The following is a 15,241-nucleotide window of genomic DNA, read 5'->3' on the forward strand; positions in this document are numbered from 1 at the left end:
ACAGAGCAAAGCTGATGACTACTCGATAGTTCAGTGTGCCATGCTTTACGGCTTAGAATCGGGACTTCAACGACGTTTTGAACGTCATGGAGTATATGAGATGTTCCAGGAGTTGAAGTTAATATTCCAAGCAAATGCCCGGATTGAGAGATATGAAGTCTCCAAAAAGTTCTATAGCTGCAAGATGGAGGAGAATAGTTCTGTCAGTGAGCATATACTCAAAATGTCTGGGTATAATAATCACTTGATTCAGATGGGAGTTAATCTTCCAGATGATTGCGTCATTGACAGAATTCTCCAATCACTGCCACCAAGCTACAAGAGCTTCGTGATGAACTATAATATGCAAGGGATGAATAAGACTATTCCCGAGCTCTTCGCAATGCTGAAAGCTGCGGAGGTAGAAATCAAAAAGGAGCATCAAGTGTTGATGGTCAACAAGACCACTAGTTTCAAGAAAAGGGGCAAAGGGAAGAAGAAGGGGAACTTCAAGAAGAACAGCAAGCAAGTTGCTGCTCAAGAGAAGAAACCCAAGTCTGGACCTAAGCCTGAAACTGAGTGCTTTTACTGCAAGCAGACTGGTCACTGGAAGCGGAACTGCCCCAAGTATTTGGCGGATAAGAAGGATGGCAAGGTGAACAAAGGTATATGTGATATACATGTTATTGATGTGTACCTTACTAATGCTCGCAGTAGCACCTGGGTATTTGATACTGGTTCTGTTGCTAATATTTGCAACTCGAAACAGGGACTACGGATTAAGTGAAGATTGGCTAAGGACGAGGTGACGATGCGCGTGGGAAACGGTTCCAAAGTCGATGTGATCGCAGTCGGCACGCTACCTCTACATCTACCTTCGGGATTAATATTAGACCTAAATAATTGTTATTTGGTGCCAGCGTTTAGCATGAACATTATATCTGGATCTTGTTTGATGCGAGACGGTTATTCTTTTAAATCAGAGAATAATGGTTGTTCTATTTATATGAGTAATATCTTTTATGGTCATGCACCCTTGAAGAGTGGTCTATTCTTATTGAATCTCGATAGTAGAGACACACATATTCATAATGTTGAAGCCAAAAGTTGCAGAGTTGATAATGATGGTGCAACTTATTTGTGGCACTGCCATTTAGGTCATATCGGTGTAAAGCGCATGAAGAAACTCCATACTGATGGACTTTTGGAACCACTTGATTATGAATCACTTGGTACTTGCGAACCGTGCCTCATGGGCAAGATGACCAAAACACCGTTCTCCGGTACTATGGAGAGAGCAACAGATTTGTTGGAAATCATACATACAGATGTATGTGGTCCGATGAATATTGAGGCTCGTGGCGGATATCGTTATTTTCTCACCTTCACATATGACTTAAGCAGATATGGGTATATCTACTTAATGAAACATAAGTCTGAAACATTTGAAAAGTTCAAAGAATTTCAGAGTGAAGTTGAAAATCATCGTAAAAAGAAAATAAAGTTTCTACGATCTGATCGTGGAGGAGAATATTTGAGTTATGAGTTTGGTGTACATTTGAAACAATGCGGAATAGTTTCGCAACTCACGCCACCCGGAACACCACAGCGTAATGGTGTGTCCGAACGTCGTAATCGTACTTTACTAGATATGGTGCCATCTATGATGTCTCATACTGATTTACCGCTATCGTTTTGGGGTTATGCTTTAGAGACGGCCACATTCACGTTAAATAGGGCACCATCAAAATCCGTTGAGACGACGCCTTATGAACTATGGTTTGGCAAGAAACCAAAGTTTTCGTTTCTGAAAGTTTGGGGCTGCAATGCTTATGTGAAAAAGCTTCAACCTGATAAGCTCGAACCCAAATCGGAGAAATGTGTCTTCATACGATATCCAAAGGAAACTATTGGATACACCTTCTATCATAGATCCGAAGGCAAGACTTTTGTTGCTAAATTCGGAAACTTTCTGGAGAAGGAGTTTCTCTCAAAAGATGTGAGTGGGAGGAAAGTAGAACTTGATGAGGTAACTATACCTGCTCCCTTATTGGAAAGTAGTACATCACAGAAAACTGTTTCTGCGACACCTACACCAATTAGTGAGGAAGCTAATGATAATGATCATGAAACTTCAGGACAAGATACTACTGAACCTCGTAGATCAACCAGAGTGAGATCCGCGCCAGAGTGGTACGGTAATCCTATTCTGGAAATCATGCTGCTAGATCATGATGAACCTATGAACTATGAAGAAGCGATGGTGAGCCCAGATTCCGCAAAATGGCTTGAAGCCATGAAATCTGAGATGGGATCCATGTATGAGAACAAAGTATGGACTTTGGTTGACTTCCCCGATGATCGGCAAGCAATTGAGAATAAATGGATCTTCAAGAAGAAGACTGACGCTGACGGTAATATTACTATCTACAAAGCTCGACTTGTCGCAAAAGGTTTTCGACAAGTTCAAGGGGTTGACTACGATGAGACCTTCTCACCCGTAGCGATGCTTAAGTCTGTCTGAATCATGTTAGCAATTGCCGCATTTTATGATTATGAAATTTGGCAGATGGATGTCAAAACTGCATTCCTGAATGGATTTCTGGAAGAAAAGTTGTATATGATGCAACCGGAAGGTTTTGTCGATCCGAAGGGAGCTAATAAAGTGTGCAAGCTCCAGCGATCCATTTATGGACCGGTGCAAGCCTCTCGGAGTTGGAATAAACGCTTTGATAGTGTGATCAAAGCATTTGGTTTTATATAGACTTTTGGAGAAGCCTGTATTTACAAGAAAGTGAGTGGGAGCTCTGTAGCATTTCTGATATTATATGTGGATGACATATTGCTGATTGGAAATGATATAGAATTTCTGGATAGCATAAAAGGATACATGAATAAGAGTTTTTCAATGAAAGACCTCGGTGAAGCTGCTTACATATTAGGCATAAAGATCTATAGAGATAGATCAAGATGCTTAATTGGACTTCCACAAAGCACATACCTTGACAAGATTTTGAAGAAGTTCAAAATGGATCAAGCAAAGAAAGGGTTCTTGCCTGTGTTACAAGGTGTAAAGTTGAGTCGGACTCAATGCCCGACCACTGCAGAAGATAGAGAGAAAATGAAAGATGTTCCCTATGCTTCAGCCATAGGCTCTATCATGTATGCAATGCTGTGTCCCAGACCTGATGTGTGCCTTGCTATAAGTTTAGCAGGGAGGTACCAAAGTAATCCAGGAGTGGATCACTGGACAGCGGTCAAGAACATCCTGAAATACCTGAAAAGGACTAAGGATATGTTTCTCGTATATGGAGGTGACAAAGAGCTCATCGTAAACGGTTACGTTGATGCAAGCTTTGACACTGATCCTGACGATTCTAAATCGCAAACCGGATATGTGTTTACATTAAACGGTGGAGCTGAGAGTTGGTGCAGTTCTAAACAAAGCATCGTGGCGGGATCTACATGTGAAGCGGAGTACATAGCTGCTTCGGAAGCAGCAAACGAAGGAGTCTGGATGAAAGAGTTCATATCCGATCTAGGTGTCATACCTAGTGCATCGGGTTCAACGAAAATCTTTTGTGACAATACTGGTGCAATTGCCTTGGCAAAGGAATCCAGATTTCACAAGAGAACCAAACACATCAACAGACGCTTCAATTCCATCCGGGATCTAGTCCAGGTGGGAGACATAGAGATTTGCAAGATACATACAGAGCTGAATGTAGCAGACCCGTTGACTAAGCCTCTTCCACGAGCAAAACATGATCGGCACCAAAGCTCCATGGGTGTTAGAATCATTACTGTGTAAATCTAGATTATTGACTCTAGTGCAAGTGGGAGACTGAAGGAAATATGCCCTAGAGGCAATAATAAAGTTATTATTTATTTCCTTATATCATGATAAAGGTTTATTATTCATGCTAGAATTGTATAAACCGGAAACATAATACATGTGTGAATACATAGACAAATAGAGTGTCACTAGTATGCCTCTACTTGACTAGCTCGTTAATCAAAGATGGTTATGTTTCCTAACCATGGACAAAGAGTTGTCATTTGATTAAACGGGATCACATCATTAGTTGAATGATCTAATTGACATGACCCATTCCATTAGCTTAGCACCCGATCGTTTAGTATGTTGCTATTGCTTTCTTCATGACTTATACATGTTCCTATGACTATGAGATTATGTAACTCCCGTGTGCCGGAGGAACACTTTGTGTGCTACCAAACATCACAACGTAACTGGGTGATTATAAAGGTGCTCTATAGGTGTCTCCAAAGGTACATGTTGGGTTGACGTATTTCGAGATTAGGATTTGTCACTCCGATCGTCGGAGAGGTATCTCTGGGCCCTCTCGGTAATGCACATCACTTAAGCCTTGCAAGCAATGCAACTAATGAGTTAGTTGCGAGATGATGTATTACGGAACAAGTAAAGAGACTTGCCAGTAACGAGATTGAACTAGGTATTGGATACCGACGATCGACTCTCGGGCAAGTAACATACAGATGACAAAGGGAACAACGTATGTTGTTATGCGGCCTGACCGATAAAGATCTTTGTAGAATATGTAGGAGCCAATATGGGCATCCAGGTCCCGCTATTGGTTATTGACCGGAGACATGTCTCGGTCATGTCTACATTGTTATCGAACCCGTAGGGTCCGCACGCTTAAGGTTTCGATGACAGTTATATTATGAGTTTATACATTTTGATGTACCGAAGGTTGTTCGGAGTTCCGGATGTGATCACGGACATGACGAGGAGTCTCAAAATGGTTGAGACATAAAGATTGATATATTGGAAGCCTATGTTTGGATATCGGAAGTGTTCCGGGTGAAATCAGGATTTTACCGGAGTACCGGGAGGTTACCGGAACCCCCCGGGAGCTATATGGGCCTTAGTGGGCCTTAGTGGAAGAAGAGGAGAGGCGGCCAGGGCTGGGCCGCGTGCCCCTCCTGTTGGGGAACGTAGTAATTTCAAAAAATTTCCTACGCACACGCAAGATCATGGTGATGCATAGCAACGAGGGAAGAGTGTGATCTACGTACCCTTGTAGATCGACAGCGGAAGCTTTATGACAACGCGGTTGATGTAGTCGTACGTCTTCACGGCCCGACCGATCAAGCACCGAAACTACGGCACCTCCGAGTTCTAGCACACGTTCAGCTCGATGACGATCGCCGGACTCCGATCCAGCAATGTGTCAGGGAAGAGTTCCGTCGGCATGACGGCGTGGTGACGGTCTTGATGTACTAATGTCACAGGGCTTCGCCTAAGCACTGCTACAATATTATCGAGGACTATGGTGGAAGGGGGCACCGCACACGGCTAAGAATATGATCACGTGGATCAACTTGTGTGTCTATGGGGTGCCCCCTGCCCCCGTTATAAAGGAGCAAGCGGGAGGCCGGCCGGCCCTTGTGGGCGCGCCAAGGAGGAGTAGGATTCCTACTCCTAGTTGGAGTAGGTTTCCACCTTTCCTAGTCTAACTAGAAGAAGGGGGGGAAGAGGGGAAGGAAGGGAGAGAGGGGCCGCGCCCCAAACCCCTTGTCCAATTCGGACTGGGCTTGGGAGGGGCGCGCGCCACCTCCTGCTCCTTTCCACTAAGGCTCATTAAGGCCCATTGCTTCTTCCTCGTATTCCCGTAACTCCCCGGTACCTCCGAAAATACCCGAATCACTCGGAACCTTTCCGATGTCCAAATATAGTCGTCCAATATATCGATTTTTACGTCTCGACCATTTCGAGACTCCTCGTCATGTCCCCGATCTCATCTGGGACTCCGAACTCCTTCGGTACATCAAAACTCATAAACTCATAATATAACTATCATCGAAACCTTAAGCGTGCGGACCCTACGGGTTCAAGAACAATGTAGACATGACCGAGACACGTCTCCGGTCAATAACCAATAGCGGAACCTGGATGCTCATATTGGCTCCTACATATTCTACGAAGATCTTTATCGGTCAGACCGCATAACAACATACGTCGTTCCCTTTGTTATCGGTATGTTACTTGCCCGAGATTCGATCGTCGGTATCTCAATACCTAGTTCAATCTCGTTACCGGCAAGTCTCTTTACTCGTTTTGTAATACATTATCTTGCAACTAACTCATTAGTTGTAATGCTTGCAAGGCTTATGTGATGTGCATTACCGAGAGGGCCCAGAGATACCTCTCCGACAATCGGAGTGACAAATCCTAATCTCGAAATACGCCAACCCAACATGTACCTTTGGAGACACCTGTAGAGCACCTTTATAATCACCCAGTTACATTGTGATGTTTGGTAGCACACAAAGTGTTCCTTCAGCAAACGGGAGTTGCATAATCTCATAGTCATAGGAACATGTATAAGTCATGAAGAAAGCAATAGCAACATACTAAACGATCGGGTGCTAAGCTAATGGAATGGGTCATGTCAATCAGATCATTCATCTAATGATGTGATCCCGTTAATCAAATAACAACTCTTTGTCCATGGTTAGGAAACATAACCATCTTTGATTAACGAGCTAGTCAAGTAGAGGCATACTAGTGACACTCTGTTTGTCTATGTATTCACACATGTATTATGTTTCCGGTTAATACAATTCTAGCATGAATAATAAACATTTATCATGAAATAAGGAAATAAATAATAACTTTATTATTGCCTCTAGGGCATATTTCCTTCAGTCTCCCACTTGCACTAGAGTCAATAATCTAGTTCACATCGCCATGTGATTTAACAGCAATAGTTCACATCACCATGTGATTAACACCCATAGTTCACATCGTCATGTGACCAACACTCAAAGGGTTTACTAGAGTAAGTAATCTAGTTCACATATCTATGTGATTAACACCCAAAGAGTACTAAGGTGTGATCATGTTTTGCTTGTGAGATAATTTTAGTCAACGGGTCTGTCACATTCAGATCCGTAAGTATTTTGCAAGTTCTATGTCTACAATGCTCTACATGGAGCTACTCTAGCTAATTGCTCCCACTTTCAATATGTATCTAGATTGAGACTTAGAGTTATCTAGATTAGTGTCAAAACTTGCATCGACGTAACCATTTACGACGAACCTTTTGTCACCTCCATAATCGAGAAACATATCCTTATTCCACTAAGGATAATTTTGACCGCTGTCCAGTGATCTACTCCTAGATCACTATTGTACTCCTTTTCCAAAATTAGTGTAGGGTATAAAATAGGTCTGGTACACAGCATGGCATACTTTATAGAACCTATGGCCAAGGCATAGGGAATGATTTTCATTCTCTTTCTATTTTCTGCCGTGGTCGGGCTTTGAGTCTTACTCAATTTCACACCTTGTAATACAGGCAAGAATTCTTTCTTTGACTGTTCCATTTTGAACTACTTCAAAAATCTTGTCAAGGTATGTACTCATTGAAAAAACTTATCAAGCGTCTTGATCTATCTCTATAGATCTCGATGCTCAATATGTAAGCAGCTTCACTGAGGTATTTCTTTGAAACAATCCTTTCAAACACTCCTTTATGCTTTGCAGTATAATTCTACATTATTTCCGACCAACAATATGTCATTCACATATACTTATCAGAAATGTTGTAGTGCTCCCACTCACTTTCTTGTAAATACAGGCTTCACCGCAAGTCTGTATAAAACTATATGCTTTGATCAACTTATCAAAGTGTATATTCCAACACCGAGACGCTTGCACTAGTCCATAGATGGATCGCTGGAGCTTGCATATTTTGTTAGCACCTTTAGGATTGACAAAACCTTCTGGTTGCATCATATACAACTCTTCTTTAAAAAATCCATTAAGGAATTCAGTTTTGTTTATCCATTTGCTAGATTTCATAAAATGCGGCAATTGCTAACATGATTCAGACAGACTTAAGCATAGATACAAGTGAGAAACTCTCATCGTAGTCAACACCTTGAACTTGTCGAAAACCTTTTGCGACAATTCTAGCTTTGTATATAGTAACACTACTATTAGCGTCCGTCTTCCTCTTGAAGATCCATTTATTTTCTATGGCTTGCCGATCATCGGGCAAATCCATCAAAGTCCATACTTTGTTCTCATACATGGATCATATCTCAGATTTCATGGCCTCAAGCCATTTCGCGGAATCTGGGCTCATCATCGCTTCCTCATAGTTCGTAGGCTTGTCATGGTCAAGTAACATGACTTCCAGAACAGAATTACCGTACCACTCTGGTGCGGATCTCACTCTGGATTACCTACGAGATTCGGTAGTAACTTGATCTGAAGTTACATGATCATCATCATTAGCTTCCTTACTAATTGGTGTAGTAGTCACAAGAACAGATTTCTGCGATGAACTACTTTCCAATAAGGGAGCAGGTACAGTTACCTCATCAAGTTCTACTTTCCTCCCACTCACTTCTTTCGAGAGAAAACTCCTTCTCTAGAAAGTTTCCGAATTTAGCAACAAAAGTCTTGCCTTTGGATCTGTGATAGAAGGTGTATCCAATAGTTTCCTTTGGATATCCTATGAAGACGCACTTCTCCGATTTAGGTTTGAGCTTATCAAGTTGAAACTTTTTCACATAAGCATTGCAACCTCAAACTTTAAGAAACGACAGCTTAGGTTTCTTGCCAAACCATAGTTCATATGGTGTCATCTCAACGGATTTAGATGGTGCCCTATTTAATGTGAATGCAGCTGTCTCTAATGCATAACCCCAAAACGATAGTGGTAGATCGGTAAGAGACATCATAGATCGCACCATATCTAATAAAGTATGGTTATGACGTTCGGACACACCATTATGCTGTGGTGTTCCAGGTGGCATGAGTAGTGAAACTATTTACATTGTTTTAACTGAAGGCCAAACTCGTAACTCAAATATTTTATTTCTGCGATCATATCGTAGAAACTTTTATTTTTATTACGATGATTCTCCACTTCACTCTGAAATTCTTTGAACTTTTCAAATATTTCAGACTTGTGTTTCATCAAGTAGATATACTCATATCTGCTCAAATCATCTGTGAAGATTAGAAAATAATGATACCCGTCGCGAGCCTCAATATTCATCGAACCATATACATCAGTATGTATGATTTCCAACAAATCTGTTGCTCGCTCCATTGTTCCGAAGAACGGAGTCTTGGTCATCTTGCCCATGAGGCATGGTTCGCAAGCATCAACTGATTCATAATCAAGTGATTCCAAAAGCCCATCAGTATGGAGTTTCTTCATGCGCTTTACACCAATATGACCTAAACGGCAGTGCCACAAATAAGTTGCACTATCATTATTAACTTTGCTTCTTTTGGTTTCAATATTATGATTATGTGTATCACTACGATCGAGATCGAATGAACTATTTTCATTGGGTGTGTAACCATATGAGGTTTTATTCATGTAAACAGAACAACAATTTATTCTCTTACTTAAATGAATAACCGTATTACAATAAACACGATCAAATCATATACATGCTCAACGCAAACACCAAATAACACTTATTTAGTTTCAACACTAATCCCGAAAGTATAGGGAGTGTGCGATGATGATCATATCAATCTTGGAATCACTTCCAACACACATCGTCACTTCACCCTTAACTAGTCTCTGTTTATTCTGCAACTCCGGTTTCGAGTTACTAATCTTAGCAACTGAACTAGTATCAAATACTGAGGGGTTGCTATAAACACTAGTAAAGTACACATCGATAACATGTATATCAAATATACTTATGTTCACTTTGCCATCCTTCTTATCCGCCAATCACTTGGGGTAGTTCCGCTTCCAGTGACCAGTCCCTTTGCAATAGAAGCACTTACTCTCAGGCTTAGGACCAGACTTGGGCTTCTTCACTTGAGCAGCAACTTGCTTGCTGTTCTTCTTGAAGTTCCCCTTCTTCCCTCTGCCCTTTTCCTGAAACTAGTGGTCTTGTCTACCATCAACACTTGATGTTTTTCTCGATTTCTACCTTCGTCAATTTCAGCATTACGAAGAGCTTGGGAATCGTTTCCGTTATCCCTTGCATATCATAGTTCATCATGAAGTTCTACTAACTTGGTGATGGTGACTAGAGAATTCTGTTAATCACTATTTTATCTGGAAGATTAACTCCCACTTGATTCAAGCAATTGTAGTACCCAGACAATCTGAGCACATGCTCACCGGTTGAGCGATTCTCCTCTATCTTTTAGCTATAGAACTTGTTGGAGACTTCATATCTCTCAACTCGGGTATTTAGCTGAAATATTAACTTCAACTCCTGGAACATCTCATATGGTCCATGACGTTCAAAACGTCTTTGAAGTCCCGATTCTAAGCCGTTTAAGCATGGTGCACTAAACTATCAAGTAGTCATCATATTGAGCTAGCCAAACGTTCATAACGTCCGCATCTGCTCCTGCAATAGGTCTGTCACCTGGCGGTGCATCAAGGACATAATTCTTCTGTGCAGTAATGAGGATAAACCTCAGATCACGGATCCAATCCGCATCATTGCTACTAACATCTTTCAACACAATTTTCTCTAGGAACATATCAAAATAAACACAGGGAAGCAACAACGCGAGCTATTGATCTACAACATGATTTGCAAAATACTACCAGGAATAAGTTCATGATAAATTTAAGTTCAATTAATCATATTACTTAAGAACTCCCACTTAGATAGACATCCCTCTAATCCTCTAAGTGATCACGTGATCCAAATCAACTAAACCATGTCCGATCATCACGTGAGATGGAGTAGTTTCATTGGTGAACATCACTATGTTGATCATATCTACTATATGATTCACGCTCGACCTTTCGGTATCCGTGTTCCGAGGCCATATCTGTATATGCTTGGCTCGTCAAGTATAACCTGAGTATTCCGCGTGTGCAACTGTTTTGCACCCGTTGTATTTGAACGTAGAGCCTATCACACCCGATCATCACGTGGTGTCTCAGCACGAAGAACTTTCACAACGGTGCATACTCAGGGAGAACACTTCTTGATAATTAGTGAGAGATCATCTTAAAATGCTACCGTCAATCAAAGCAAGATAAGATGCATAAAAGATAAACATCACATGCAATCAATATAAGTGATATGATATGGCCATCATCATCTTGTGCTTGTGATCTCCATCTCCGAAGCACCGTCGTGATCACCATCGTCACCGGCGCGACACCTTGATCTCCATCGTAGCATCGTTGTCGTCTCGCCAATCTTATGCTTCCACGACTATTGCTGCCGCTTAGTGATAAAGTAAAGCATTACAGCGTGATTGCATTTCATACAATAAAGCGACAACCATATGGCTCCTGCCAGTTGCCGATAACTTGGTTACAAAACATGATCATCTCATACAATAAAATTTAGCATCATGTCTTGACCATATCACATCACAACATGCCCTGCAAAAACAAGTTAGAAGTCCTCTACTTTGTTGTTGCAATTTTACATGGCTGCTACGGGCTTAAGCAAGAACCAATCTTACCTACGCATCAAAACCACAACGATAGTCTGTCAAGTTGGTGCTGTTTTAACCTTCGCAAGGACCGGGCGTAGCCACACTCGGTTCAACTAAAGTTGGAGAAACTATCACCCGCAAGCCACCTATGTGCAACGCACGTCGGGAGAACCGGTCTCGCGTAAGCGTACGCGTAATGTCGGTCCAGGTCGCTTTGTCCAACAATACCGCCGAACCAAAGTATGACATGCTGGTAAGCAGTATGACTTATATCGCCCACAACTCACTTGTGTTCTACTCGTGCATATAACATCAACACATAAAACCTAGGCTCGGATGCCACTGTTGGGGAACGTAGTAATTTCAAAAAAATTCCTACGCACACGCAAGATCATGGTGATGCATAGCAACGAGGGAAGAGTGTGATCTACGTACCCTTGTAGACTGACAGCGGAAGCATTATGACAACGCGGTTGATGTAGTCGTACGTCTTTACGGCCCAACCGATCAAGCACCGAAACTACGGCACCTCCGAGTTCTAGCACATGTTCAGCTCGATGACGATCCCCGGACTCCGATCCAGCAAAGTGTCGGGGAAGAGTTCCGTCAGCACGACGGCGTGGTGACAATCTTTATATACTAATGTCGCAGGGCTTCGCCTAAGCACTGCTACAATATTATCGAGGACTATGGTGGAAGGGGGCACCACACACGGCTAAGAATATGATCACGTGGATCAACTTGTGTGTCTATGGGGTGCCCCCTGCCCCCGTATATAAAGGAGCAAGGGGGAGGCCGGCCGGCCCTTGTGGGCGCGCCAAGGAGGAGTAGGATTCCTACTCCTAGTTGGAGTAGGTTTCCACCTTTCCTAGTCCAACTAGAAGAAGGGGGGAAAGGGGGGAAGAGGGGAAGGAAGGGAGAGAGGGGCCGCGCCCCAACCCCCTTGTCCAATTCGGACTGGGCTTGGGAGGGGCGCGCGCCACCTCCTGCACCTTTCCACTAAGGCCCATTAAGGCCCATTGCTTCTTCCTCGTATTCCCGTAACTCCCCAGTACCTCCGAAAATACCCAAATCACTCGGAACCTTTCCGTTGTCCGAATATAGTCGTCCAATATATCGATTTTTACGTCTCGACCATTTCGAGACTCCTCGTCATGTCCCCGATCTCATCCGGGACTCCGAACTCCTTCGGTACATCAAAACTCATAAACCCATAATATAACTATCATCAAAACCTTAAGTGTGCGGACCCTACGGGTTCGAGAACAATGTAGACATGACCGAGACACGTCTCTGGTCAATAACCAATAGCGGAACCCGGATGCTCATATTGGCTCCTACATATTCTACGAAGATCTTTATCGATCAGACCGCATAACAACATACATCGTTCCCTTTGTCATCGCTATGTTACTTGCCCGAGATTCGATCGTCGGTATCTCAATACCTAGTTCAATCTCGTTACCGGCAAGTCTCTTTACTCGTTTTGTAATACATCATATCGCAACTAACTCATTAGTTGTAATGCTTGCAAGGCTTATGTGATGTGCATTACCGAGAGGGCCCAGACATACCTCTCCGACAATCGGAGTGACAAATCCTAATCTCGAAATACGCCAACCCAACATGTACCTTTGGAGACACCTGTAGAGCACCTTTATAATCACCCAGTTACGTTGTGACATTTCGTAGCACACGAAGTGTTCCTCCGGCAAACGGGAGTTGCATAATCTCATAGTCATAGGAACATGTATAAGTCATGAAGAAAGCAATAGCAACATACTAAACGATCGGGTGCTAAGCTAATGGAATGGGTCATGTCAATCAGATCATTCACCTAATGATGTGATCCCGTTAATCAAATAACAACTCTTTGTCCATGGTTAGGAAACATAACCATCTTTGATTAACGAGCTAGTCAAGTAGAGGCATACTAGTGACACTCTGTTTGTCTATGTATTCACACATGTATTACGTTTCCGGTTAATACAATTCTAGCATGAATAATAAACATTTATCATGAAATAAGGAAATAAATAATAACTTTATTATTGCCTCTAGGGCATATTTCCTTCACCTCCCCCCTAGTCTGAATAGGACAAGGAGAGAGGGGGCCGGCGCCCCCCTCCTTTCTCTCTCTCTCTTTTCCACCTCGCGAATCCTATTCCAACTAGGATTGGGGGAGAAGTCCTACTCCCGGAGGGAGTAGGACTCCTCCTGGCGCACCCTATGATGGCCGGCCGGCCTCCCCCCTTGAACCTTTATATACGGAGGCAGGGGCACCCCAGAGGACACAAGTTGATCCACGTGATTATATTCTTAGCCGTGTGCGGCGCCCCCTGCTACCATAGTCCTTGATAATATTGTAGCGGTGCTTAGGCGAAGCCCTGCGACAGTAGTACATCAAGATCGTCACCACGCCGTCATGCTGACGGAACTCTTCCCCGACACTTTTCTGGATCGGAGTCTGGGGATCGTCATCGAGCTGAACGTGTGCTAGAACTCGGAGGTGCCGTAGTTTCGGTGCTTGATCGGTCGGGCCGTGGAGACGTACGACTACATCAACCAAACGCTTCCGTTGTCGATCTACAAGGGTACGTAGATCACACTCTCCCCTCTCGTTGCTATGCATCACCATGATCTTGCGTGTGCGTAGGAATTTTTTTGAAATTACTACGTTCCCCAACAATCTCATAGTCATAGGAACATGTATAAGTCATGAAGAAAGCAATAGCAATATACTAAACGATCGGGTGCTAAGCTAATGGAATGGGTCATGTCAATCAGATCATTCAACTAATGATGTGATCCCATTAATCAAATAACAACTCTTTGTCCATGGTTAGGAAACATAACCATCTTTGATTAACGAGCTAGTCAAGTAGAGGCATACTAGTGACACTTTGTTTGTCTATGTATTCACACATGTATTATGTTTCCGGTTAATACAATTCTAGCATGAATAATAAACATTTATCATGATATAAGGAAATAAATAATAACTTTATTATTGCCTCTAGGGCATATTTCCTTCAGTCTCCCACTTGCACTAGAGTCAATAATCTAGATTACACAGTAATGATTCTAACACCCATGGAGCCTTGGTGCTGATCATGTTTTGCTCGTGGAAGAGGCTTAGTTAACAGGTCTGCTATATTCAGATCCGTATGTATCTTGCAAATCTCTATGTCTCCCACCTGGACTAGATCCCAGATGGAATTGAAGCGTCTCTTGATGTGCTTGGTTCTCTTGTGAAATCTGGATTCCTTTGCCAAGGCAATTGCACCAGTATTGTCACAAAAGATTTTCATTGGACCCGATGCACTAGGTATGACACCTAGATCAGATATGAACTCCTTCATCCAGACTCCTTCGTTTGCTGCTTCTGAAGCAGCTATGTACTCCGCTTCACATGTAGATCCCGCCACGACACTTTGTTTAGAACTGCACCAACTGACAGCTCCACCGTTTAATGTAAACACGTATCCGGTTTGTGATTTAGAATCGTCTGGATCAGTGTCAAAGCTTGCATCAACGTAACCGTTTACGATGAGCTCTTTGTCACCTCCATATACGAGAAACTGTAGGATCGAAAGTATGTCTAGAGGGGGGGTGATTAGACTACTTGACCAAATAAAAACTTAACGTTTTCCCAATTATAGTTCTTGGCAGATTTTAGCTATTGTAGGACAAGTCAAGCAATCATCACACAATTCAAGCAAGCATGCAAAGAGTATATTGGCAGTGGAAAGTAAAGCATGCAACTTGCAAGAATGTAAAGGGAAGGGTTTGGAGAATTCAAACGCAATTGGAGACACG

This window comes from Triticum dicoccoides, chromosome 6A, assembly GCF_002162155.2.
Source record: "Triticum dicoccoides isolate Atlit2015 ecotype Zavitan chromosome 6A, WEW_v2.0, whole genome shotgun sequence".
Classification (NCBI taxonomy): domain Eukaryota; kingdom Viridiplantae; phylum Streptophyta; class Magnoliopsida; order Poales; family Poaceae; genus Triticum; species Triticum dicoccoides.